The following is a 24483-nucleotide window of genomic DNA, read 5'->3' on the forward strand; positions in this document are numbered from 1 at the left end:
CACACATTTGGGGGACCCTTTCTGAGGCTTCCCTTCCCCGTTGCTTGCGTCAGAAGTGGGGCCTTCCTTAACCTAAAACACATCCTTGGGCTTCCAACAGAACAGCCTTCTCAGAAGCCAGGCTGACACGGGGCTGCAGACCCCAGCGTCTCAAAGCCTCAGCCAGTGAAGTTCAGGTCCAGGCACAGCCTCAGGAGAACTCTCCGCCCCCTGCTTCGGCGCCAGGTGCTCTGCGCACCAGGGGATCAGTGCTTGTTGTCCAGTCCCTGTGGAGACACCAAAAATACTGCATCCTATTATAGACTGACATGAGAAGTTTTTTTGCTGACGTTTTGTAGCGCCTTCTACATCTGATTATTTTACAAAATTGTGTTATATTGTTTTTTAAATTGAAAAAAAATGGAGACGTCGGAAGATGTGGTATGATACTGAGGATGTGTTCCCTCGGTGAAGGCGCAGGGAAAAGTATTCCAGGAAGAGGGAACAGCAGGTGCAAAGGGCGGGAGGGAGCAGAGTGAGTCCAGAGGGTCAGAAGGTGCCCAGTGGGACCTCAGTGGACAGCGAGGGGGTGGGTCATGGGAGGGGTGTGTAGTTAAGGGTGTGTCATTTAGGGACGGAGCCTTCCATCTCCATCCGGGAGGGCTTTCCAAGCGGACCAAAGCGTCTTCATCTGTCACGTGCTGTTTCTCACGCCTCCCACCCTGTGTCGGCACTTTTCAGAAAGGGGCAGCGAGTGGCACCTCCACAACTCAGAAGCCCTCAAGGACCAAGTCTTCTCTCCTTAGCCCCAAGCCTCCAAGGTACTGCCGTGTCCTACTTGGTGGCTACAAAAGGGGCCCATTCCTCAATGGCTGTGGCTGTCCTCTAATCTTGTTCTTGCACATTTCCCAGCCCCCCCAGCACTCCCAGCAGCGGGGGCTCCCCTGTCCTGTGAGAGCACCCAGCTGGTGCTCAGTGGTCCCACTTCACATGGACCATTTTCTCTCTCTCTCCCTGGCTCCTCTTTCTAGAAATCTTAATAATCCGTGAGGAGGCTTGAAGTGGTCCCCCTTGTGTCCACACTGAGGGTCTTAACCCTGGGGAATAACAATCCCAATCGTCCAAGTCCTTAGGCCAAAAAGAGGTGGGGGGACTCTCCACTGTGACTCCCTCATGAATCCTGACGATTCTTCGTCATCATTGGACTTGCCCTTCGTTCTGCCCAGGATGCTTCCTCCCCAGATGGCTCTGTGGCTTCTTCCTCACTTCCTCTGGTCGCAGATGTCATTAAAAAGGGCTTCCCTGGTCACCCAGAATAAAACTCACCCTCACTGTGTGTCTTCCTCACCCTAACTTTCTGTTCTTCTCTAGCCTTCATTAGCATGTTCTCCCGATGCTGCCGACATCCTAACTCATTTATCTGCCATTCATTCATTGCACAAATGCTTTCTGAGCACCTACTGTGTGGCAGGGACCATGCTATGTTATACAGATAAAGAAAGAAACAAAGGCCTGGCCGGTGTGGCTCAGTTGGTTGAATGTCGTCCCACTAACGAGATCGCTGGTTCAATTCCCGGTAAGGACATAGGCCTGGGTTGCAGGTTCGGTCCCCAACTGGGGCGTGTACTGAAGGCAGCCATGTTTCTCTCTCACACTGATGTTTCTTTCCCCCTCTTTCTCCCTCCCTTCTCCCCTCTCTCAAAAATGAAAAGTGTTATATTTTTAAAACAGAGGAACAAAGGAGAGACACGCACAACTAGCAGAGAGGTGACTAAATACGTTTGGCCATTTCACAGTGGACACAGGGCCTATGGAGGCCCCCTAACGAGAGTGGTCAGGGACGCCACGTGTGCGGGAAGGATAAGAAGGAGCAGGTCACCTTCCGGCTGTCGCTGCTCCCAGGACCCGGTCTCTTACCCTGGGCCAGGGGCGGGGCAGGGACTGTCACCCCTCCGTCTGCCCCCTCCCTCTCCCAGTCCCACCTTCTGCCGGTTTCAAGGCAAAGGCTTCCCTGCAGGGATGCTGATGGCCACAAATAGAAGGGGCGGGGCCGGAGGGCGGGGCGGACGGGAGACTCCTCCCCACCCACTGGGCTGTAGCCGGGTTGGGCCGCAGCCACTCCCTTTCCCAGTGCCTCGCCCCACGCGCGGACTGCCGACCTAAACCGACTTCTGCAGCCCCTTTCATCGCAGGGAACTCGAAGCCCCGACACGGTTTAAAACAGTGACCTTTTCAAAATGCAAACCTGACCACACCACCCCCTGCCCCCGCATAAACCCGTGCGGTGGCTTCTCTCGCTGCTCCTGTGATAAAAGCCACCTCTGTGTCCCGGCCTGAGAATGCGGTGTGGCCTCACTGCAGGCTCCCGCCCACCTCCCACTGCGGCCTGCTGGCCCCTCGCTGTCCACCGTGAGGCCCTTTCCACACGGGGCCCTTTCCACGCCTCTGCGTTTGGTCTGCTCCCTCCCGGATTTTGCACACACTGTTCCTTCATTGCTGGAATGCTCTTCCCTCTGTCTCAACAAAACCCACTCACCTTTAACACTGAGCTCAGATTTATCATTTGCGGAAGGAGTCCTCTCGCGATCCCTCACTTTTTCCTTTACCGAGTTCGGCATGCTTGCAATTTCCTATCCGATTCAAGTCACCTTCCGTATGGGAGGAGAGTAAGTTCTGTGAGGTCTGGGGTTGTGACCATTCCTCCGATGGCCGTCTAGGCCCCGCCTATCACCGGGCCTGTGGCGGAGTCCATGCTTGTTAATGTCTGGTGAGTGAGTGAACAACTGAATGAATGAGCACAAGAATTTTCCTTAGTCCTGCCCTCTGGGCAGCAATGAGATCAACAGTAGTTGATGGAGGAAAAGGCAGCCCCTTCTCAGGCACAGAGGCCACTGCATGGAAAACGCAAAGTCGCTGTTCCTTAAAGTCAACCCCCTTCCTCTTGCAAGCTGCTGGGGCCAGTCCTGCCTGGGAGACAGGGGTGCCTGTGTCAGGGGTTGTTGGGGGGTGTCTGAGGGAGCGCCCGCACATGAGCCGACTTTACTCCTGCATCACGGAGCTGCGTATGAGTGATTATGGGCACCGAGCAGAGAAAGATTAAGTCTGCATTCATCTCCCCACATGTCTTTTCTATTTCCTTCTCAACACAAGTTACCATTTCTCCCCAAAGGTTGGTGTGAATGGAATACAATCGGTTAGGATCATAAATAAGATTCAGGAGGAGGAACTGACATAGGTTTGGCGGATGGGCGCCTCTCCCTTCTCCTCGATAATTTATTGTTTTCCTGCTGTAGGAAGCCAAATGATATTTCTCTAATTAACAGACACAGGCAACTATGGAATAAATCAACATCACAGCCTTTTTAGTGATGCAATCACTTCATGATCAGGGGATATAAATTAAACATCATAAATGCATCCCAAGCAGCAGAACATAATGGAAGGAGAGACAGGGGCTTGTCTGGCTCAGGGGACTGTGGGCCCCGGGGAGGGCCCTTCACTCTGGGAGCTGTTGATTGCACCCCAGCATAGCCTGGGGCTGCACGCAGCCCCCACACAGGGTCTCCGTGCACTTGTGTTCTTTCTTTTGTATGTAGCCCGTAGGTGTGACTGGGTGTGTGTACCCCGGAGAGCCCAGGGCCTGGGTGGGAACTTCAGCCTCGGTACTTATTCCCGTGTGACCTCTGGGAAGTCACTTCCTCCCAGGATCTCTGTTTTTCTGTCTGCAAATGGGAGATAGTCACAGTGCTTACGTCACCGTGCAATCGTGGGCATTAATGCATCGGCGCACGCAAGGCACTTCGCCTGGCGTCTCACACGTGAAAAGGAGTGAAGCTGGTTTGCATTCCGACGGTGGCGGCCATCATTATTGTCACTACACTGGCCTCACGTTTTACATTTCTTCATCTCAGTGCGCCTGGTCACTTCAAATGCTGACTCCTGGGCCGCCGACCCCTCCAGGCTCCTTCCACACCCTGGAGCAGACCCAGGGCTCTGCGCTCAACAACCCAGTTGGCACTTCCAATGTCGGCCGTCTGAGAGCTCACGTGGACAGCCCTGTGCCGAGGTGTGCTCAGGAAATTCAGGCATTTACGGAGCACCGAGCTCAGGCTGAACGCCAGGCAGCAGACTTAACCTTGTTTTCACGTTTCCTTCTAGGAAGTAAACTCTGCCGGGCTTTGTGGGAGGCCCCGCCCTTCCCCCCCCAGTCCCCCAACTCAGAGCTGGACTCCTGTTGAATGGAGAGGAGGCTGGGGGACCAGGCCCCCTCTGGGATCAGGGTGGGGGAGCTGAGCTACAATGGGTCCTTTCTAGTCACGCTTGGATCTGCTCCCTTCCTCTCTGTGCTTTCTCTTTGTGCAAATTTATAATTTTTTATAGCTCCTCCTTGGGAATGGGGTACTGCGTTATAGTTTATAAAACATTTATCCATCTGTGACCTCTTATAAAATTCCCAATCTTGTGAGACCAGCGGGAAAGAGAGATTATCTTCATTTACCAGATGAGCAAACTGAGATTTGGTAATAAAAAAGGATTTTCCTGGGGTCAAACAGTTCTTAAGGGATAAATGAGTCTTGATCCTGGGATCATCAGTCCTAACTGTGCTACTGTTTTTGGCACCGTGAGGTGGAGCAGCCTTGGTCTTTGCTCTTGCTGAGAAACAAGTGGTCTCGGTGTGTGCAAAGTCACGTGCAGACAATCACTGCACTCGGAGGTGAAGTGCACCTGTCTGTCTCTGGGGGCGGGGCATGCAGAGCCCTCATCGTAGCTGCTGTCCCTCTGCCCCTCCATCCTCCGTGTGACAGGGCATTTCCTTCTCCCCTCCATCCATCCTCAGCCTCCGCCAGAGCACCTCTGAGAAGGTTTTGTCGGTGGTCTGCACTTGGAAGATGAGCGGGGGTGGGGGCTTCCTCCATATCTGCAGGGGGCCCGACCACCGCTCTGCCCAGCCCAGCACAGAGCAGCTGCCCTTCCTCTGGGCGCGCTGGCCCCAGGACTGAACTCAGACCTCACCCAGCCCATCTCGTGCGGCTGCCCCCCGGTTCTCTGGCTCGGGACACTGGATGCATCTGAGGTGGAGGGTGCGTGGGCCCTGGGCACCCAAAGGGAGTGGTGGGTTTGTTTGGGGGGTTTTTTTTGGCATTTAAAAATATACTATATATATTTTAGAGTGGTTTTAGGCTTATACCAAAATTAAGGAAATAAGTGCAGAGATTCCCCAATGCCCCCTACCCCCACCCATGCCTCCCCCAATGGCAACATCGCCCAGAGCGGTGCATCTGGTACCACGATGCTCCTGTGTCCTATCACCGGAGTCCACAGTTCACACGAGGCCCCCTCAGGCTGTCGTACATTCTGTGGTTTGAACCAACGCGTATTGATGTACATCTATTATTCTAGTACCACGCAGAGTATGTTCACCGCCATAGAAGTCCCCTGTGCTCTGCCTGCTCGTCCCCCCACCCCCACACGCACCCCACCTGCCCCCCCCCCCGGCAGCAATGGATTTTTTTAAACTGCCTCCACAGTTTTGCCTTTTCCAGAAAGTCACGTCATTGGAATCACACAGCATGTAGCCTTTTCAGATCGGCGACTCTCACTTAGGGATATGTATGTAAGGTTCCTCCATATCTTTTTGTAACTGGGCAGCCCATTTATTGTTAGCTCTGACTAACATTCCCTGGTCCGGATGTGCTGCGGTTAGTCCATTTGCCCACTGAAGGACGTGTCAGTTGCTTCCACATTGCAGCAGCTACGAACAGAGCTCCCGTACACCTCTGTGCGCAGGTGTTCGTGCGGGCCCGGGTCTCCAGCTCCTTTGGGTAGAGACCGAGGAGCACCATTGCCGGGTCTTATGGTGACAACGTTTAGTTTTGTAAGAGGCCACTGACTGTCCTCCTGAGTGGCTGAAATATTTTACAGCCCCCACCAGCAATGAAGGAGAGTCTCTGTGGCCCCTCCCCCGCCCACGCCCCAGCACCTGTGAGTTAGGGCTGCTCTCACAGGTGTGGAGTGGCGTCTCGTCGTGGAGTTACGCAGACAGCCCTCAGCATCCGGGCGTGAGCGGGAGCAGCCGGCCCAGAGCCACGGCAGCAGCCCACAAACCTGGGCTACGCACAGCTGTGTGGGGACTGAGGCCACGTGACTTTGTGCCATGTCGCATGTGATTTATCCAGCATTTGAATGTAAACGCGGGAAGAGAAGTGGTGATCCTTGAAATAAATCACGGGAGGAAAAACTTGAAATGGGAAAAACCCATCATCGGTGCTCATTCAGATGCATTTATGAATAGGCCGACGTGTTTGTGATTCCTTGGCTGCAAACCCGAAGAGGAGAGCCGGCGTTTGACGTCTGCAGCGAGAACTGTGTTTCCAGGGGGCACCTGTTTCTGGGGGGGTGTGTTTGAAGAACCCCTCTTTTCCTCTGCAGAAATGTCCTGCCCACTTCCGGATGGTCCTGACACCCAACACCAGGCCTTCGGAGCAGTGACAAGAGGAGAGTCCCTTTGGGCCACAACAGGGTCTTTACCACAGCAGCCCCCTGTGGCACTTCTGAAGTCAGAGGAAGTATATCGTGTCCGTATGACCTTGTTTTGCTTAAATTCGACCCACAGTTCATGAGGCCGACCTCTTGCTCTGCTCCCCTCACTCGGTTTAGCTGAACTCCAAAGCCATTAACATTTCCTCGAGGAGTCTTGAGAGCGGTCACGTCTTTTGTGCCCCCTGCTATTCTGGCTCCTGAATGCCACCCTGTGTCAGCAATCTTGCTCTTAAGGCCCTATCGACCCGGAGACGGACGAGCCTGTTTTCCTTTGCAAGGTACGAAAGTGCACGTGGTCCCAGCACTTAACTCGATGGTGAGAAGAAGCCGGCGGCCGGCCCCCCTCCGTCCACCACGTCTAATTACCATGGAGTCCACCTTCTCTGATGAGTTCATAAGTGTTTCGCAGGCAGGCGGGGTGTAGCAACTTTGCAAGACACTGTTTAAAGATCTTCGACATCTGAGAAAGCCACAAAATCCAATAATCCTACTTTCAGAACTCCGGGGTGTGCGCGGAGATCGATCTCATAGCTAAACATCACATGAAGAGAGCGCATTGCATTATAGACTGATTTTTATTGAACACCACCTAAGAAACAGCATTAGACAGGGGGTTGTGTGTTTTTTTTTTCTTTCTTTATTTCTTTTTTTTTTTTAATGGAGTCTATATCAGAGGGAAAATGGAAAAGGTTGTCAGATTCTGGAAAATTTTCCCCTTGATTAAAGCCGCACTTTCAAAATGGCTGCGTCATTAACAGAAGTCAACTTCGCTCCAGTTTATCTTTCGGACAGTTTCCTGATGAAGTAGAGGTTGAGAATAAACTGGAAGAGCTTTTATTTTCTTCTTAGGGCACAGACGAAGCTGCTCTTAATGTTTCCCCTTGGTATCCGCTGCGGCACCAGCGCAAGGTCCTTCTGAGTGGGTCAGCGGGTGTGCCAAGGGGGGCAGGGGACACCTGAGTCTGCGCCCGTTCTGGCATGTGCCCCTCAGTGAGAAGTACGTCCAGTGGAGACAGGTGCCAGGGAAGAGAGCTGTGGGTTCAGATATGGGGGGAGCCCCCCGTCCTGAGACCAAAGGAAGCAATGGCGTCCTAGGAACAGCACCTCTTCCTTCTTGGAACACAACAGACACAATAGCATTGAAAGGGGCTCCCCCTTGTCCTTCAGGATAAAAAGTAGATTTCCTTGGCTTGATAGGTTTCATTCCATTGTTTCAGTATTTTCATCATTCTCACTATTTCCAAACCTGTGCTCCACAGAACACGAAATCCATGCGTATGCGAAGCCACAGGTGCCCAGAGAAGTGTGTGCTCTGAGTCATGATAACCCTAGGAAATGCTCCTGTGCTTATTTAAGCAGGAGAGGCCGGTGGAACAAAATTGGGAAAGATGTTCTTTTTTACTGCAGGTCTTCTCAGTGCCTTTAATGTAGGAAGGTGCCTCGTGAATTTCTAAGGGGCCGGGGAGAGAAGCCGGTGTCGAAGCTCCTAAACATATTTGACCGTGAATTTCTTTTTTAAAAAATATTTTACTTATTTATTTTTAGAGAGTGGGGAGGGGAAGGAGAAAGGGAGAGAAACATCAATGTGTGGTTGCCTCTCACATGACCTCCACTGGGGACCTGGCCCGCGACCCAGGCATATGCCCTGACTGGGAATCAAACCAGTGATACTTTGGGTCACAGCTCGCACTCAATCCACTGAGCTACACCAGCCAGGGCTTGATCGTGAAGTTCTTTACCAGCAAACCTCTCTCTCGATGGACACTTGGGAACTATGCTTTGCAACACACTTCTCTGGGCACCTGTGGCATTTCATCAGCCCCTTGCTGTTCAGTCTGAAGAGAAATCCAAAGGAAAGGTAAAGGCAGGTGGGTTAAAGCTTCCCTTAAAATACTCTTCCACCTCGAGCCTGGGCCCTCCCAAGACGGACTTTTCAGAACTGCAACACTGACCTAAGTCTCTCATTCAAAGGCAGGGGTTGCTTATGTGACTGGTTCTGAGCTGTCATTGCTACAAGTGATAGGCTGGACCTTAGGATTCTTCAGGCGGCTTCCTTTTCCTCCTGTTTGTCCCATCCCTACATCCTTGGAGAAGCCGCTAGACAAGAAGTCTTATTTCATGCTCAATCTTGAGATGTAAGGTGGAAAAATAAAAATCACTTCAGAGATGTGGCTGTTCTTGATACTAAATAGCTTGAATCCACTCACCCTCTAGCCATTAGAAAGATGCTTCTGGTCCTTCTCTGAGTATCTTCTGACATTCCCTTTCAGCCAATGAGAGACCAGAGCAGACCCTTGAGCCGTGTGCCCCTGTGATCTGGCCTGAGTCATGATAACCCTAACCCTCACTCCCAGCAGCCCCTGCCTCTCCCCCTTCTCTCCCTCCTCCCCACTCCCACTGTCTTCCTGCTCTCTCCCTGTCTCTCTGATTTTGAACTTTTGGTCACTAAGAAGCAGACCAGTGCCCTCGGGCCTTGCACAGATGCAGGCTTTGGGACAAAAGCAGATCAGAGTGGAGCTACACCCAGAAAAACCCCACCACGCCCCTCGTTCCTGTTCACACTGCACTCTGTAACTCTCCTTGTAATGGCAGGTTCTCATGTCAGGGAATTCCACGCGCTCAGTGGGTAAGACAATGCCTCCCTCACGGCCCGATGAATTAGCACGTTGTTTGTATATTTTAAACTTCGCCGGCCACTCCCTTGAGGCTCATGGCCAAGTCAATAAAGTTATGTTTGAAGATGGAGTTTGAAATTCCATGTCCATTCATTTTAATGGTGTACAAGGAAATTGCATTTTCTGCTTCGTTCTGTGGCACAAGTCAATAGGCGTCCGATGTAAATGTGGTTCATTTATATCTGAATTGACGTTCTGTCCGCCATTACCTTATGTTTCTAATGCATTCTGCTACATTAGTAAATAGGCTTGTCTGATTAATCATTAGCACATGAAAAGGATTAGATGCCGCCTGCCAAATGGAATTATTGACAGTGATAAGGGCACCAAAGATGGCATCACCTGGAAATGCAGTCTGCAAGTCGCTGAAGAAAAAAATGCCCTTATAAATACGGAGAACCTGCAAGTATATCATTAATTCTCTGTGTGATAGACAGTCTGTACTTTCATTAAAAAGATAAAAACAATCTTCTAACACTCAAATTTGATAAACTCTTGATTTGCTTTACAAACTCAGTTGCCTAAAATCTAAGTAAATTTTCGGTCTAGGAAATTACTTTGATAGCTGGAAATGCAGAGTGAGAGAGGTTTTGGAGCCCTCCGAGAAGAGAATGGGGGTGCAAAGGAAGACCCTACAAGGCGTTTCTGGTTTGATTCACAGTGTGAAGTTTAGTCCTGGTTAACCTGAGTACCTGTGTTGCAGGTGGCCCCTCTCACCCCAATTTTGGCCAGGGAAATTTGTGCATGCACACTCGCTCACACACAGGTGCGTGCAGTGCTGGAGTGGATTGGGGTGTCACGCGCGGCAACGGCAGCACGTCCCCGGGACACGGCGGCATGACGTACCTAAAAGGGTCACAGCCCCGTCATTTGGAAAATGCTCATGTAATTCTGCTATGTTATTGTCTCAGCCATTAGATTTAAAAGCCCTTCTGTGTGATTGCCAAGTACATTAACGTGCACAAATGATAAAAGTCCGGCTGCCCGAGCTGCCAAAACTTGCGCGGTGCCTTCAGGCGCAGGGCGGTGCAGTGGTGCACGCACGGTGCACGCTGTTGCCAGGATGCGTGACTCCGGGCTTCCCAGCCCTACTGCGGAAAGCGCGGAAGAAGCGCCCCTGGGACCTCGTGGCTCCAGCGCCGCCTGCAGCCCAGGCGCAAGGTGCTGTGGAAGCCTGGCTGCAGAAGGGCCCTGTTCCCTCGGACACGTCGCTGAGCCACCGTCTGGATGAAACACGCGTCAGGAACCTACCTACCTGAGTGTCTTTGGCGCTTCACTTTCCCTGCCTCCTTCCTCAGTTTCCCCCGCGCATCCAGGGGCGATGATGATTGTTGCCATCCTTCCTACTTCCCAGGTGTTTGGATGTCAAACGAAATGATGATTTTGAAAACACGGGGAATGGCATGTTAAATCCAAGATGGCAGAGGCCCTGTTCTCGTCGTTGTCTGTCTTCTCTCTTTAAACTTGAAAGCTGCTTGGCCTGGCACTGTGGGTTCCCAGGCACCGTGGACCAAACAAATATTTAAGTTAACTCAGATGGAACGCTGCGTATTTCCTTTTGTCCTTCCAAGTTTGCGGCACAACCTTCTCTCACTTTTAAGGTCGCCTTCAGACTCAGGATCTGGTCATTCCTTAGATGCCGCGCGGGAAAGGGTGTGGGGCCGTTTGAAGGTCTGTGTCGCAGACTAAGGTGGGGTGACCAGAGGACCCTGGGCATCTGCAGCCCCATATGCATCCTCGACCCTGGGTCCAGTCGGCAATTTTTCTGTTATCCTGATAGGCAGTGTTTTCCGGGGCCTGGGGAAGGGAACAGCATGGAGCACCGTGCAGAGACTTGGAAGTGCAGGAGTCCCCGGAAATTCATGGGCCTTGAGCACTGGGGACATGGAACAAGACAAACGGCAGCTTGGCTGTGGACTCAGGAGCCCAGCTGCCTGCGTCCTCATCCTGGGCTTCCCGCTGATGGGCTGCATGCTCTGGGCAAAGCTGTTGTTCGCCCATCTCTCCCTCAGCAGCCTTGCTTGTAGGTGGAGATAACAGAGCCACCCAACCCACGAGCTGCCCAGAGGTGCCCAGGGGTCAAGTGCACAGAGCAATGAGTGTGATGTCTGGTCCACAGGGAGCGTTCAGGACAACTTCCCCGTTTTGTTTGTTGCTGAAGAGGATGATGGTGGGGGCGGTGAGGGAGGGAGGCAGGGTGCAGAGAGTTTGAGCCTGGTTCTCAGCTTTGGGTGTTCACGACGTGACTGGGTCCTAGGATGACAAAGATCTCTCCCCAACCTGCCTTTGCATCTTGTCACCTCTCTGTAGGGCATGTCTGTCTGGCTCACAGCCACGTCACCATCGCCGACAGTAGTGCCTGGAACCCGGTGGGCACTCCCTACCTGTCTGCGGAATGTACGAATGACCCTTCTCCCAACAGTGAATCCTCTGTCCCTTCTAGTGAATTGGAGACACATCTGCCAGATTCATTGCAACCGAGTGAGCTCCTTTTCCTTACATCTAAAAGAAAAGTAATAGGAGTATTTGTCTCCTAGAAAAAGAGACCCATTTTGTGTGAATGTGTCACCACCAGGCCTTATAAATGCTGGTCTCTGTCCCTGCCACACACATGAAAGTCCACTGGAGTCACCTTCCAGGGACCTGTCACTGAGGAAGCACTCACTCTGGACACAAGAACTTTCTCACGTTCTCCTTCCCAAGCCGGGTCCTCACATGACAACTCTGTTCCCTACAGCAGCCCCCTGGAAGGTGGCAGCGTGCCATTCTCTGGGCAGGGAAGCCAGGACCTGTGATAGTTTATTAATTATTGCAAAAATAAACTGGGGACTGAGACTTGCTACACTGCAAAGCCCAAGTGTGAAAATCCCACCTTGCTGGTGAAGAAAAAAACTCCTCTGGAGCTGACGATCTTTCCTCAGCAACACTAAGCCAGGTAGGAGGGAGCCGAGAGTGCAGACGTCAGCAGTATTTGAAACAAAGGGAGAAAAGTTTACCTCCGAGAGGTGATGCTGTGAATCGCGTTTCCTTCCCGGGGAGTAGCGTGGGCTGCAGTCCCGCGCATTTTCCTTTCAAACATTAGTATTCCCAGGGAGAAGCTGGGGCCCGGCTGTCCACTGATTCATGTCTTGCAGTATGCTCGCTATTCATAACGTTCTCATTTCAGAATTTCTCCCTGTTTTGAATGCATCCAGATGTTCGCCTTGCAAATGTGAATTTTAAATGGTTACTGTTTCAATTATTTTGTGGCCCAGGAACTTGAAACAAATTTGTAGTCTTCTTTTCAAAACCATAAGGAGACCACAAAATTTGAGGTGGGGGAGGGGGGAGTGAGAAAAGGGGTGGGAGGAGAGAGAATAAATGGTGTGAGAAAACACAGAGATATTGGCATGGCTATGAAAATAGATGCGTAATTTTGATTTCTTTGTACTTATTACTGTATGTCTTTATATGTGTTTAAGAGACAGATTTTATGATTCTGGTTTTGATAAATGTTGTAAAGAAAGTGATTGACAAAATAGGTATATTCTAGACCGACATTAAGTTAAATAAACCTTAGGGTAGTTTGAGGTTCAGACTGCTGTTTTGGGGGGTTTTTTTTAAAGGCAACTAATGAAACTCTGAAGGCAGCCTGGCCTCTCTGTTCCTCCATGGTCTTTAGTCCTATGTGGCATGAGAACAGGGCCATAGAGACTGTGAGAGCGAAGCATCCGTCCGACTAAATGGACACAGCACCAATCGCGTGTGTTAGGTCAAAAGCAGGATAGAGTTCTTGATGAAGAGGTGTTCTCAGGTACTTGCGATTTGGTTCACGAGAGTTACTTTTTCTCAATAAAGTCTGTGGTCCACAGGATTGTTCATAAACATCCGGTCTATCCAGTGCACAGGGTTCTAGAATCAACCCAAACGCCGGGCCTCGGTCTGGTAGCCCTTGCCCCTCCGCGGGACCCTCTCCCCTCCCCATCCCGCGGGACTACCGCCTCCACATGCGGTGCGCTGGCCGCCGCTGATGTGTAACTTGGTTGATTATTTTACCGAGATAGCAGCGGCTCATAGCATCGTGTGCGTTCCGGGTGCGCGGCACTGTGATCCGCGTCTTTGCGCGCTGCTGCGCGCTCACCGCTGGGTCTGGCTCCCGCCTGGCGTCGCGTGTTGGACCCCTCGCCTATGTTGCCCTCCCCACCCCCTCTCCCCTGGCACCCCCCAGTCCGTTGCCCATGTCTGGGTTTGTTTTGTTTCGCTTTTCTGTTTGTTTCATGTGCCAGGATGAGTGAAATCATATGCTATTTGTCTTTTCTCATTTGACTTATTTCACTTAGCATAACACCCTCAAGCTCTGTCCATGTTGACACAAATGGTAATATTTCATCTTTTTTTCTAATTACATCAGCTTTCTTTATATTTTCCACGCCTGGAGGGCAACACCCACCCCAAACACCATATCTATGACATCCATTTACCATTTTTTCCTTCCAAATTGACCCAAAGTTTCTCTTTTCTAGCCTTTCCTTGTACACAAAACAGGAGATTTCCTTGAAATAAACAAGTTAAATAAAACCGAGGCAAAATAATTGCTGGCTAAGGAGGAGTCCTGCATCTTTGATCCTTTCCTATGTCACCTTAATAAGTGACACTGTTTTTTGTGTTTTTGTTTTTTTGGTCCTTGGGGTTTAATCTGTGGGAGCGATCGGGAGGGTATGAAAATTCCTGCAGCTCACCTGTACCACATCAGCACCCACAGCCAACATGCGTGGGCTCCCCAGTGGGAGCCTGGGCAATGGGAACAGCATGGACCTCAAAGTTGGATGGGTCTGCTCTTGAGATTCGCTTGCTGGGTATCGGAGACTGCACTTCTCCAACCCACACCAGCCTCAGTTTACCCATGCTGCCTTGGAGAAGAGCATTTCTCCTTGTGGTGACTGTGGGTATGAAAGGGACGAGCCGAGCAGAGTGTCTGACTGGGGCCCAGTGTGCGTCCCTGAGATCGTGATGAGAGCAGCAGGGTCACTGCTGACCTTGGGCCTCAGTCTCCATCGTCGTCACTTGTCCCTCTCATTTGGATGCACCATTAAACCCCTCCCACCCCAGGCTTCTCACCTGTAAATCACGAAACGTCCTCACCTTACTTATGAACTGATGCTGATGCGGTTAACGGGCAAGACGGAGGGTGCAGGTGCATGCAGGGAGGAGAACACAGCAGACCATGGACACTGCTGGGTAGAGAGAAATCCTCATTTGATCAGTGTCCTGCAGCCAAGTTTCTGGACGTATCAGTTTCAAAATACAGAATGGTGTTCTCGCGAATAGGCAGCCGGGTCTGTGTGCCCGATACAATTCGCAGACAATGAAAGGTCCCCCCAGGCAACTGTTATTACATCAGTCTGATCCAAGCCCTGTGAGCTGAAGAAATACCTAAAAATGATCCGCTCTGTAGTGGGGGTTGGATTGGCCTAGTATTTTCAGCCTTTATTCTTCCCCAATATTAACAGCTTCCATTCAGTGGATGCATGGGAGAGAGTGGAGAGAAATGAACAAAATATTGACTAACTCAGCACCGTTAAAAACTATCGTAAACTTGTCCCCTGGTTTTCTCTTGGTGGACATGTCCTTAATCCCGACAGGTATTACGGGCAAGAGTTTGGCTCTTCTTAGCTATCACGTGGTTTTTGTTGTTGCCATCGCTGGTTTTATGTCCTAAGGTGACCATGGCCGCTGAATATCAGACAAGTCAGCTTATGTGTATTTTTAAGCGGGTGATGTTCGTTTGGTTTTGGTTTTGGACTATGAAAGCGTTCATTAGAGAAAACTTGGAAAATGTAGCAAGTGGCCAGTCAGGGATGTTTTTAAACACCCGTCACTCTTAATAAAGTAGTTTCCTTCCTTCAAAAATCAGGGTATTTATTTCATAACTGAGCATGTGAGGCGGAGGGAGGAGCAGGAAGGAGAGAGTTAAGGGTTTGAGGTTGGAGAGGTGTTTCGGGAAGCTCACTCTGCAGAGACAGGCTGGGCACTCGTGTGACTGCTGTGGCCAGTGCACAGGAGACAGAGGGATAGCAGGGCATCAGGAAGTGGGTGTGTGCCCTTGTGTGTGTGTATGTTTTGGTGATCCTTGTGTTTCATTTTTTAGCCGTGGATGAAGCTCCCTCCAGCCCTGCCCTTGGCCCACTCCATGCCGCTGCATGGAGGCCAAGTTCTCACCCCGCTTCCTCGGTTTCGAGTGTGAGCTCTTTCCTGGGTCCACTCTGCACAGCTCCTTCAGGTGGGTGCTCCACCCTCCACTCGGCGCCCATTCTCACAGCCTCACTCTTCTGCTTCTTCCCTCAGCAGTCATGAGAGCAGGACTGAGAGGGTGGCCACTCGGCGTCCTCTAGGTCTCCAAGTCCCAGAGGCTCAGTGCAGTCACAGCTTACGTTTAATCAGCGCAGGTTCTCGGGGAAACTCCAACTCAGGGACCAGGCGGACGGAAGTCCAGTTCACATGAGCCTCCGTGCTAGACAGTGGAAGAATCATGCTCCGGCTCTTTAAGCTTCCGCCACACACGGCACGCTTCTGTTTTTTTAGCCCAAAGGAGTTATGTGGTCACAGCCAATCTCTTGTGCCCCAGCGATGAGAGCTAGGATGTTGGTGTCACTGTGCATCCCTAAGGACACCTCACTGGGCAAGTGAGCACCACAGCCCGGCTTCCTCCAGATGCACCTCAGGAGCTCTGCTCGGAACCCGGCAGTCCTAAACCCTTGCCATTGTGATTGTCACACAGAAGGTTCTAGAGAACGGAGCCTTCCCGTTCACGGGTTTCTATCGAGTCTCCAGCTCCGAGCTGCCCAAAGCAATGGGTAGCCCCCCGACCAGAACCCACCACTCTGTCCTAGAATTGCCTTGGAAGAACATTGGTGTTAGAAACCACGGTTGTTTGTTCTTTTTCTGTGTATAAGTTGGCTTTTAAATGAAGGCAGCCTGCTTTTATTCCACAGCTTCGCCTCGGGGGGGTCATGTGTGCTCTCCCACACGGGTCCCTCCAGCTGTGACTACGTGGCAGGTGCTGTGCTTTGCTCTGGTGACGCAGTGATGAGAAGGAGGGGGCCGTGAAGTCCCCGTCCTTGCTGGGCTCTGGCTGTGGGGGCAGAGGCACACACACCAAGGAAAGGAAGGCAGTGCACACGGAAAATTCCACATGGGTGAGTGGGGTGAAGTGCCACGAAGCTGAGTCTGACCCGGTCTGATGGGGGGTGAATGCCCCCGGTCCAGGGGCGTGGACAGAAAGGCGCTGTGGGCAGTAGGCACAGCGCGGGCAAGAGCTTCACAGCGGGAAGGAGGAGGAGGCGTTCTGGAGTCTGAAAGAGGAAAGGACCAGGGTGGTGGACATCGAGAGACAGTGGGATTGGTGTACGAGCTCTGGGAGGCCTGGTGAAGGGTCGGCGCCTTCATGGGAAGGGCAGGTGAACTAGGTTTGCATGGGGGGGGGCGCCAGAGGCAGGATAGAAAGCACATGAGCCACTGTACCCCCGGAAGGAGGCTGCCGTGAGGGGCGGACAAGTGGACAGTTGTCACATGCCCATGTCGGGGTGGAAACATGCAGGGGGCAAGGAAGTCGCAAATGTCCAGGTAGTAGGGACGGGGGACGTTTCCTCTTCCCCCAGGCCACCTGGAGGGCTCAACATGAGAACTAAGCAAGTGCCGCACTTTGGTGCTTTAAGTTTTTCTCCCATAATGGAGAATCGACCTCACCGCGTGTGTGGAAACATACTTCTGAGTAGAGTCACAGGGTGCTCCCAGCCACTGGCCAGCCGCTCCCTCTGGCCTCTCCCCTGGCTGCGCAGAGGAGCCGTGCTCTGTGCTACAGAACTTAGTCCCGAACTGGAACTCGGGGCCACACTCCTAAAGCGGACCACATGCTGAAAATAAAAATGAAAATTTCTGCATGATTTATGCAACAGGGTTGAAGATATAGCCAGGACCGGATGTTAATTCTTCACTGATCCCCTCCCTAAAAGAAAAGAAAGGGAAAAAAAAGGCTTCCCAGCAAACCTAGCCCTGTGTATATTTTCTTTACGTCCAAACTTCATTATGCACACTGCAGTAATTTGTTGACGGTACAAGACAAATCCACGATAAAACCAGCAAACTTCTCCAAAGTAAATATTTGCTGGGACAAAATAGGGGCTTTTTGCACATTAATCTAATAATAAAATGTAGTCTGTGGGAGGAATGAGGAGCATATGCTAATTTCCCAAATTGCTGTGGGTCACAGAAGCTTCTAATTGATTGGGAAAGTATTTTCTTTGTGGAGAAGGCGTATTCCTAGTCAGGAGGTCCAGCTCCTTCACACTGCGGGCAGCTGTGGAGGCCCCACACCGGAGGCCGCGCACTGGTGGGGTGGGGACCCGTGGCAGGTTCAGCCCGCGCCAGCCCCTGTCCCGAATTTGGAAGGCTACTGAGGAGTTGTAGCTAAGGGGATGGACGGGGTTGGTGGTGAGCAGCTCAGACTCTGCCCGGAGTGCGAGGAGTAGCTAGTGGCCTTTCCCCCTTCACGGAGAGGTCCCTGTTCCCCTCCACGCCTGCGTCACAGCACCACCAGGCCTTGACCTCGCCCTGGACACAGCTCAGGAGGCAGGGAGTTCCATAGCAAGGGGCGGATGGACAGAGGAGCTTCATGTCAGGAGAGAGGCGGACGCGCACATACACTCATAGTTTCAAGACGGGGAGTTGTGATCGAGGGCACCCGTGCGTGACACACCTGCTCCGTGTGAGCCACGGGACGTGGTGATGAACTCGGGGGGGGGGGGGGGCAAGATTCAAGGAGAGCTTGTCTGGCAGGGCAACACTGTGAGTTCGGAAGCTGCAGGAGGGGGCTGAGAAGAGAAAAATTTTATTCAAAGAAGAGTGAACTTGACAAATAAGGTCCGTAAGCAAGCTCACAGCTAAACTCAGTCAGAGCTGATACATAGAGGAGAAGAGGATTAAAAATAGTAGGTATTTTGTAAAACTCACTGTGTCCCAGGCCCCCATGCCAAGCGCCTCCTTCCTGTACATTGTTCCAATTAGATCAGCAGTCCTGGTAATTGTATTCCCTGGCGTGGATGGAAAAAATGAGCTTCGGAGAAGTTAAAACAATGTTCTCCATTGACACAGCTTGGTAGGAAACTGGAACCGAAGCCACTTCAATGTAGCTACTTAGCCTTATGCTCGAACCCAACTACTTCACTGCCGCGCGAGCTGGTTGCCGAAACCTGGCACGAGCCGGGACTAAAGAAAGTTGAGTGGGTTTCCCACTGGAACCTGCTTTAAAAACGAGGTACCGTAAAACCAAAATCGACACGGGAGAGCAGGAGCCGTGACCCTTGGCGACCGCCTCCCGAATCTCCAATGTTGGGTTCAGTAACCGCGGATTCACCGCGGTGGCCCGAAAACTACTGATCAAGGAAGGCCCGATCCAACAGGCTCATTTACAGTGAGTTGAGGGCATATTCAAGTCAGATCCTCCTCCCGTTAATGACATAGATTTTCTTAACTCCTTGCGACTTCCTGCTTAGGTTCCAATATAGCACCTCTCCGGTGGGCGCCTCGGAGGGGAAAATCCATCCGCCCGCCTGGCCAGCATCACGTGGACACGGGCAGAAGCGACCTTGGCTTTCTCAGCAGCTCTGAGACTCACGAAGCGCGGATTTGGAGTGTAGACAAATGAAATTCAGACCGTGTGGCCCTGACGGGCTCTCCAGGGGACCCTTCTTCTGATGTGTGGGACCCTCTTTCTCAGGGGAGATTTTTACTTAGGTCCCTCAGCAGCATCGCCAAGAGCCCCTTTGTATCAAGAGAAAATTAGCGGCAAATGAAACCGAGGTTTGACAATAGAAGGCCAGATGCCACACCTTGTAAATTAACAAAAAAAAAATTAGAGGAGGACGCCGCGCGGCCAGCTGCTCCACATAAACTCCGGTTTTTATGCTGCACGGTTGTGTTTTCTGTGTCTGCCTTCAGCGGCAACATCTGCTCCTCCCTGTCTGATCCTCCCATATATTAGCTGTAATCGCGTCCACAGGAGCTTGTTTACGAAGCTGGGAAACGGACCCAGCTCTGGCGGCTTCCTCCGGTCCAGACTCGGGCGGCTCCTTTGAGGAGTCAGGCCTTGGCCGACTTACGCTGGCCTGCGAGGCCACATCCAGCTTTGTTTGTCCCTGTCCCGGCCTGCCCTTCCTCCCTCACTCTCCCAAGCAGCCCGCTCCCTCCCAACTTGCACCGTTGCCCAATTCACTCCTCTCTGATGTGCCATCAAAATGGTCCCAAATGGCCTTCAGTCCCAGCGACTTCACGGCACACGTGGCTGAAAGGGGTCTCCCCATACTTTCTCCATTGCATGGGTTGCCTGTGCTGCAGGCAGAGTACTTCCCAGTTTTTCCCAGAATTATGTTTATTTGTCATGACTTATTGGTGAGTTTCAAGGGGTTAAAAAAAAAACAACTGTGAATCCTAAGTCTCTTGTTAGCCCTAGCACCGATTTTTATAAATCGTATTTCAAAATAGTCTTTGAATGAATTAAAATGGAGATGTGGTCTAGTAAGTAACAGATTTTCAAAAATGAAATTAAAATGAAAGGAGATTGTTAACTATCAGTTTATGGGTACCTATAGTCTGGAGATACCTTTCCAGGACCAGGTCAAAAAAAGTGTTTTTTAAGTTGACAATATTGAAAGCTCATAATATGATACGTAAATCTCTACATTCTGGCTTCTGCTAGTTAAATCCAAAGAGCAAAAGCACCCAGCACTTCCACGTTCAGACAGGGTGTGTGGTGTGTGCTTTGGTAGCTCTTAACTAGCATCCTTTCCAAATTCATATGACCCGTCTGATCTCTGTTGTAATTTGTGTTTGTAATACTTGCGATAAGATTACAGGCTTTTATGACAGGGGGTTATTATGATAACCAACTTTCTCTTGAGCTCACTTTGTATCATACTACCCCGTGCCCTGAAAGCAGCCAGCAGAGGTGGACGAAGGTTCTGGAAGTCCATCTGGAGACCCTGGAGGGCCAGTGAAGCTCCCGGGGTCTCAAGGACCGTGGTGCCGGGGAAAAGGTGAATGCCTGGGGGTGTCCCTGCAAGTCCGGGCACCTTTCTAATCGAGGCACCTGCTGCTTCACAGGCAACAGGAGGCAGAAAATAGCAGCCACGTGAAGAACCCGAGCAAACGTTTTTGCTTAGGGAGGTAAACCTTGGCATTTAGAATTTGCAGAGTAGCCAGGCTACGAGAGAGCCAAGTCCAGGAGAGGAAAGTGCAGGGGACCAGCTCCGTGTTCCATGTGACACTTTCAGTGGGGACATTTGACAGTCACAGGCAGCAGCCCGGGAGGCAAAGACCCAGGCAGAGCTGCTGACAGTCTCCTGGCACCCGGGAGACGAAATGGGGGTTTGGAGCCTCCGGGGAGAGAAGGGCTCCTGGAAAACACCCATGGTTTTCAGCGGGTAAAATTGTCTAAAAACCTAAAAATACTCCATGTGCTGGACACATGGAGGAGAGCGTGTTTTCCTGCTTCGGGATTCGTGTGTGTGTCGGCACAACCACTTTTAGAAACCGTGGGGTCGTCTCTGCTGAAGCGGCATGTGCGTTTGTGATTTAGAAGTTTCAGTGCCAGGCGTGCGCCTCACAGGGGTGCGTGCACACACACACGGGGGGTGTCAGGGGCCTGCAGAGCGCCCCTCACAGCCGAAGCCGGAAATAACCTGAACATCCACCCACAGTGAGATGGGAAGTGAGCTGTTCTTCCCCCTACAGTGAGATACTTCACATCGCTGGAGAGCGAACGACCGCTGCCACGTGGGTGATCCTGTGGATGAAGCACAGTTTTGAATTAAAAAAAAAAATGGCCCTGGCTGGCCCTGGCAGTGGATTGCACACGGGCCTGCAAACCCCGTGGTTTGTGGTTCGATTCCCAGTCAGGGCACATGCCTGGGTTGCAGGCCAGTTCCCAGCAGGGGACACACGAGAGGCAACCATACATGGATATTTCTCTCCCTCTCTCCTTCTCTTCCCCTCTAAAGATAAATAAATAAAATCTTTAAAAATAAATATAAATAAATAAATAATAAATGGACACACACAAAATGTACTTTTTTGGTCCTCTCTGCCCTCAAAGGCCTTGCTCTTCCTTCCACCCCTGTCACCGTTGTGACGGAAAATGGAGAGACAGTGTCCTCTGCACCCCCGCGGTGGTCTCCTGTTTTTAGAATCGGTGTTAGGACCTCAGGTAAATGAATGTTTTTACACATTCTGTCCATCCACACTTATTGGAGATTTTCCATGCTCCGAGGAACTTTGGAGGAGACTCGTGGTTGGCCTCTGGTTGACCAATCCTGAGACATCCCCGGGGTCACAGCCGCTTGCTTTATTCCCGCCAGCCTTGCCCTGCTGGGACACGGCGGGGTTCAGTCATCCATCATCTCAGTTCCGAACCACAAAACAGGTCCACGTTTCAAGGTCCTATAAAACAAAGACTAAAATGGTGAAACGCAGTGAAAGAATGTCAGCTTTGCTCTCTTAGCAGTGGTCACTTTTGTGTCATCAGGAGCCTGTGGCAAGATGAATGGGGAAGGTGACGGTTAATGTTCCAAATCCTGGACCACACACGGTCCTCATCGTCATCACTTAGGGAACACGCGAGGCTTAGAGAACCATCAACATTTCCAGGGATTTGAGAATGAATGCAGCTAATGCTGGATGTTGGTCGGAAGGTAAATACTATGCCAGTGAAATTCGACCAGGGTTAATGAGTTATATCTGCCAATGCAACAGCAGGAAAACGCCCTTTTCCTCATTCTTTCTCTCCTGAGTTTTATTTGTTTCTCAGCCCACTTGGACAACAGCATGTAAATTGGGGAAGAAAAAAATCAATAAAAACTTACCAAGGAAAAAAATAGTTTAGATAACTTGAACTTCCCCCGTGATCCTATGCAGCGTGATTCTGCAGCTTCTTCCTGTTGACCTCTGGGCTCTGCGGTCTTGGAAGGGACCTCACTGGCTGGAAAGACCATCAGGAATATTCGGCATCTCAACCATCTCCCGCCCGCAGACCGGCCTGATTAATCCCCATTGAGTCTGAGGAAAACACGCGAATACAAACTATTCATTTGTTTCCAATCGCCGGGCGCCGTGGGGGAAGTTATCACATATAATCTAGCGTGAGTCTATCCACTGCATCATAAAAATTAATTTGTCTAATTAATGACATTAGTACTTTTATACATGCATAATTCATATTAATTGATAGGTCTGCCTAAAAAGAATACCTTTTGGAAGAAAAATGATCCCATTAGTGCAAGTTTAATCCAAATCAGGGCTGACAAAGCATAGAGCCTTCAAGGCATATCTCCAGCTTTGTTAATTGTCATAAGCATTCTAAATTGATTATTCTTACATTAGCATGAGACATTTCATTCATCAATGCTTTGCTGTAAAGGAAGTTTGTCTAATGGATTTGGGTAGCTCAACTAAATAAGTAGTATTTTTTTTCCCCAGGGTAGCTAGAGGGGCATTTAAAGCATATTAATTCACTAATACTGGAGGGAAGAAAAATTAGCAGTGAAAATACATAGAAATATCATACAAAATTAGATTTGTGACACTGAAGAATTCTTGCGATATCTGTTTCAGTGGTAATTGAGTGAGCATGCCTACGCTTTTATTGCTTTTCTGTTTTGCAAGCTCCGTGATAAACCACTAATGTTAATATTTCTTATGAGTGATGTTCCTGCACCTGGTAGGGCCACAGGGGTATGGGGTAGAGAATGAATGAGATGAATATGCCTTTTTCAGGGGACCGTCAAAGGCACAGGGATAGTGTGAGGACTGGCCATCGTGCCAGGTTCCGTGGGCTTCTGGGAAAACCATCCCTCCAGACGCACGTGGGGAGAACACAATAAACATCAACCCTGTTCAGACAGAGATCTAGAAATCCATTCAACCTGGGGACTGCCACTTCATTTTTAGGAGCCACTGAAGAGTCATTTTAATGGCCCGAAGCAAAATGATTGGTTGGTTGGTTGATGGCCAGGAAAGCTGGGTTGGGATCCACCATGTGGGAGGCAGTCAGTTAAGAAGGAGCTAACCAGATAATCTCACGGTTGCTTCTGGTCTCTTGTTTGAGTGTGTGGACAACTTCCACACCGGGGGTTGAGACACGGCTGAGGGGTGTGGTCCAGAACGCGGTAGTACTCGTGCCAACAGGACCCTGGTTAGCCTGGAAGGTTGTCCACGACAGTCTTCTTCTTGGGGTATCTGCTCTTGCTACTCCTCTTTGTTCTCCCCTCCTCACCGGAACGCGTCTGCAGTAGCTTCAATACTTGGAGTTGTGACCGTCGTAGTCGCCAAAGGCAATACACCTGTACCGGAGTCTCAGCGAGTGGCTCAGAAACCGGGACCTCGGGCGCGCTGCGTAATGTCTTCGAGCTTCCGTTGCTGATGGCGGCAGCTTCCTCGTGCTGTGATACTCTCGTGCCGCGCACACAAAGGTCTCAGAGTTGCATCTGGCCCATGGCAATTACCCGGCAAATTGAGACAAATGTTATTAGCCGTTATTTGCCTGACCTGAATGGAGACAAAATTCAGGCCTTTCTTATTTCGCTTTACTTTTTTTTTTTCCCTAAAGGGATTTGTTTTTTAAGTAGCATGTTTCCTAAGTGCCAATTTCCCTGCATTTCCCTGAATTTTCAGAGTGGACCCTTGTGACTGCTTGGTACTCACAGAATTCTGGGCAAGGAAAGAGCACTAACAGTGCTCACCCACCTCCCAGAACGCTGTCACAGTGGTCACCTGAGTACACCCCTGTTCCAAGGCCCCTGAATTCTGAGGAGAGGCCTGCTTGAGCAGGCGAAGCTGGTGCTTGAGCAGGCGAAGCTGGGGTTTCAGATTCGGAGACCCAAGCTGGAAACCTCACTCACTCCTTCCTTCACCCACTGACTGAACAATTGACAAGGGAGTCCCCACAGTGTGCCAGGCCCTTTCTCAGGTCTTGGGGACACTCGCTGATGTGCATTCTGGTCAGGCTGTGCATCTCTGCACCAGCAAGCACAGACATGAAGAAGAGAGTTCAGAGAGAAGTACTGGGAAGGGGGTTGACCAGGAGGCAGGTACAGTGTGGCCGGATGGGGGGGCCAAGGGTTGGGGACATTACTTTAGCAAGGCGTGACGGAGAAGGACTCTGATGTGGAGTCAGATGCATGAAACGACCCCTCCTTTCCGGCAGAGGGGACATCAGTGAAAAGCCCCTACAGAGCGAAGGGCCGGGGCACATCTGGGCACA

This window comes from Artibeus jamaicensis, unplaced genomic scaffold (genome assembly GCF_021234435.1).
Source record: "Artibeus jamaicensis isolate MK-2021 breed Jamaican fruit bat unplaced genomic scaffold, CSHL_Jam_final contig_3152, whole genome shotgun sequence".
NCBI lineage: Eukaryota > Metazoa > Chordata > Mammalia > Chiroptera > Phyllostomidae > Artibeus > Artibeus jamaicensis.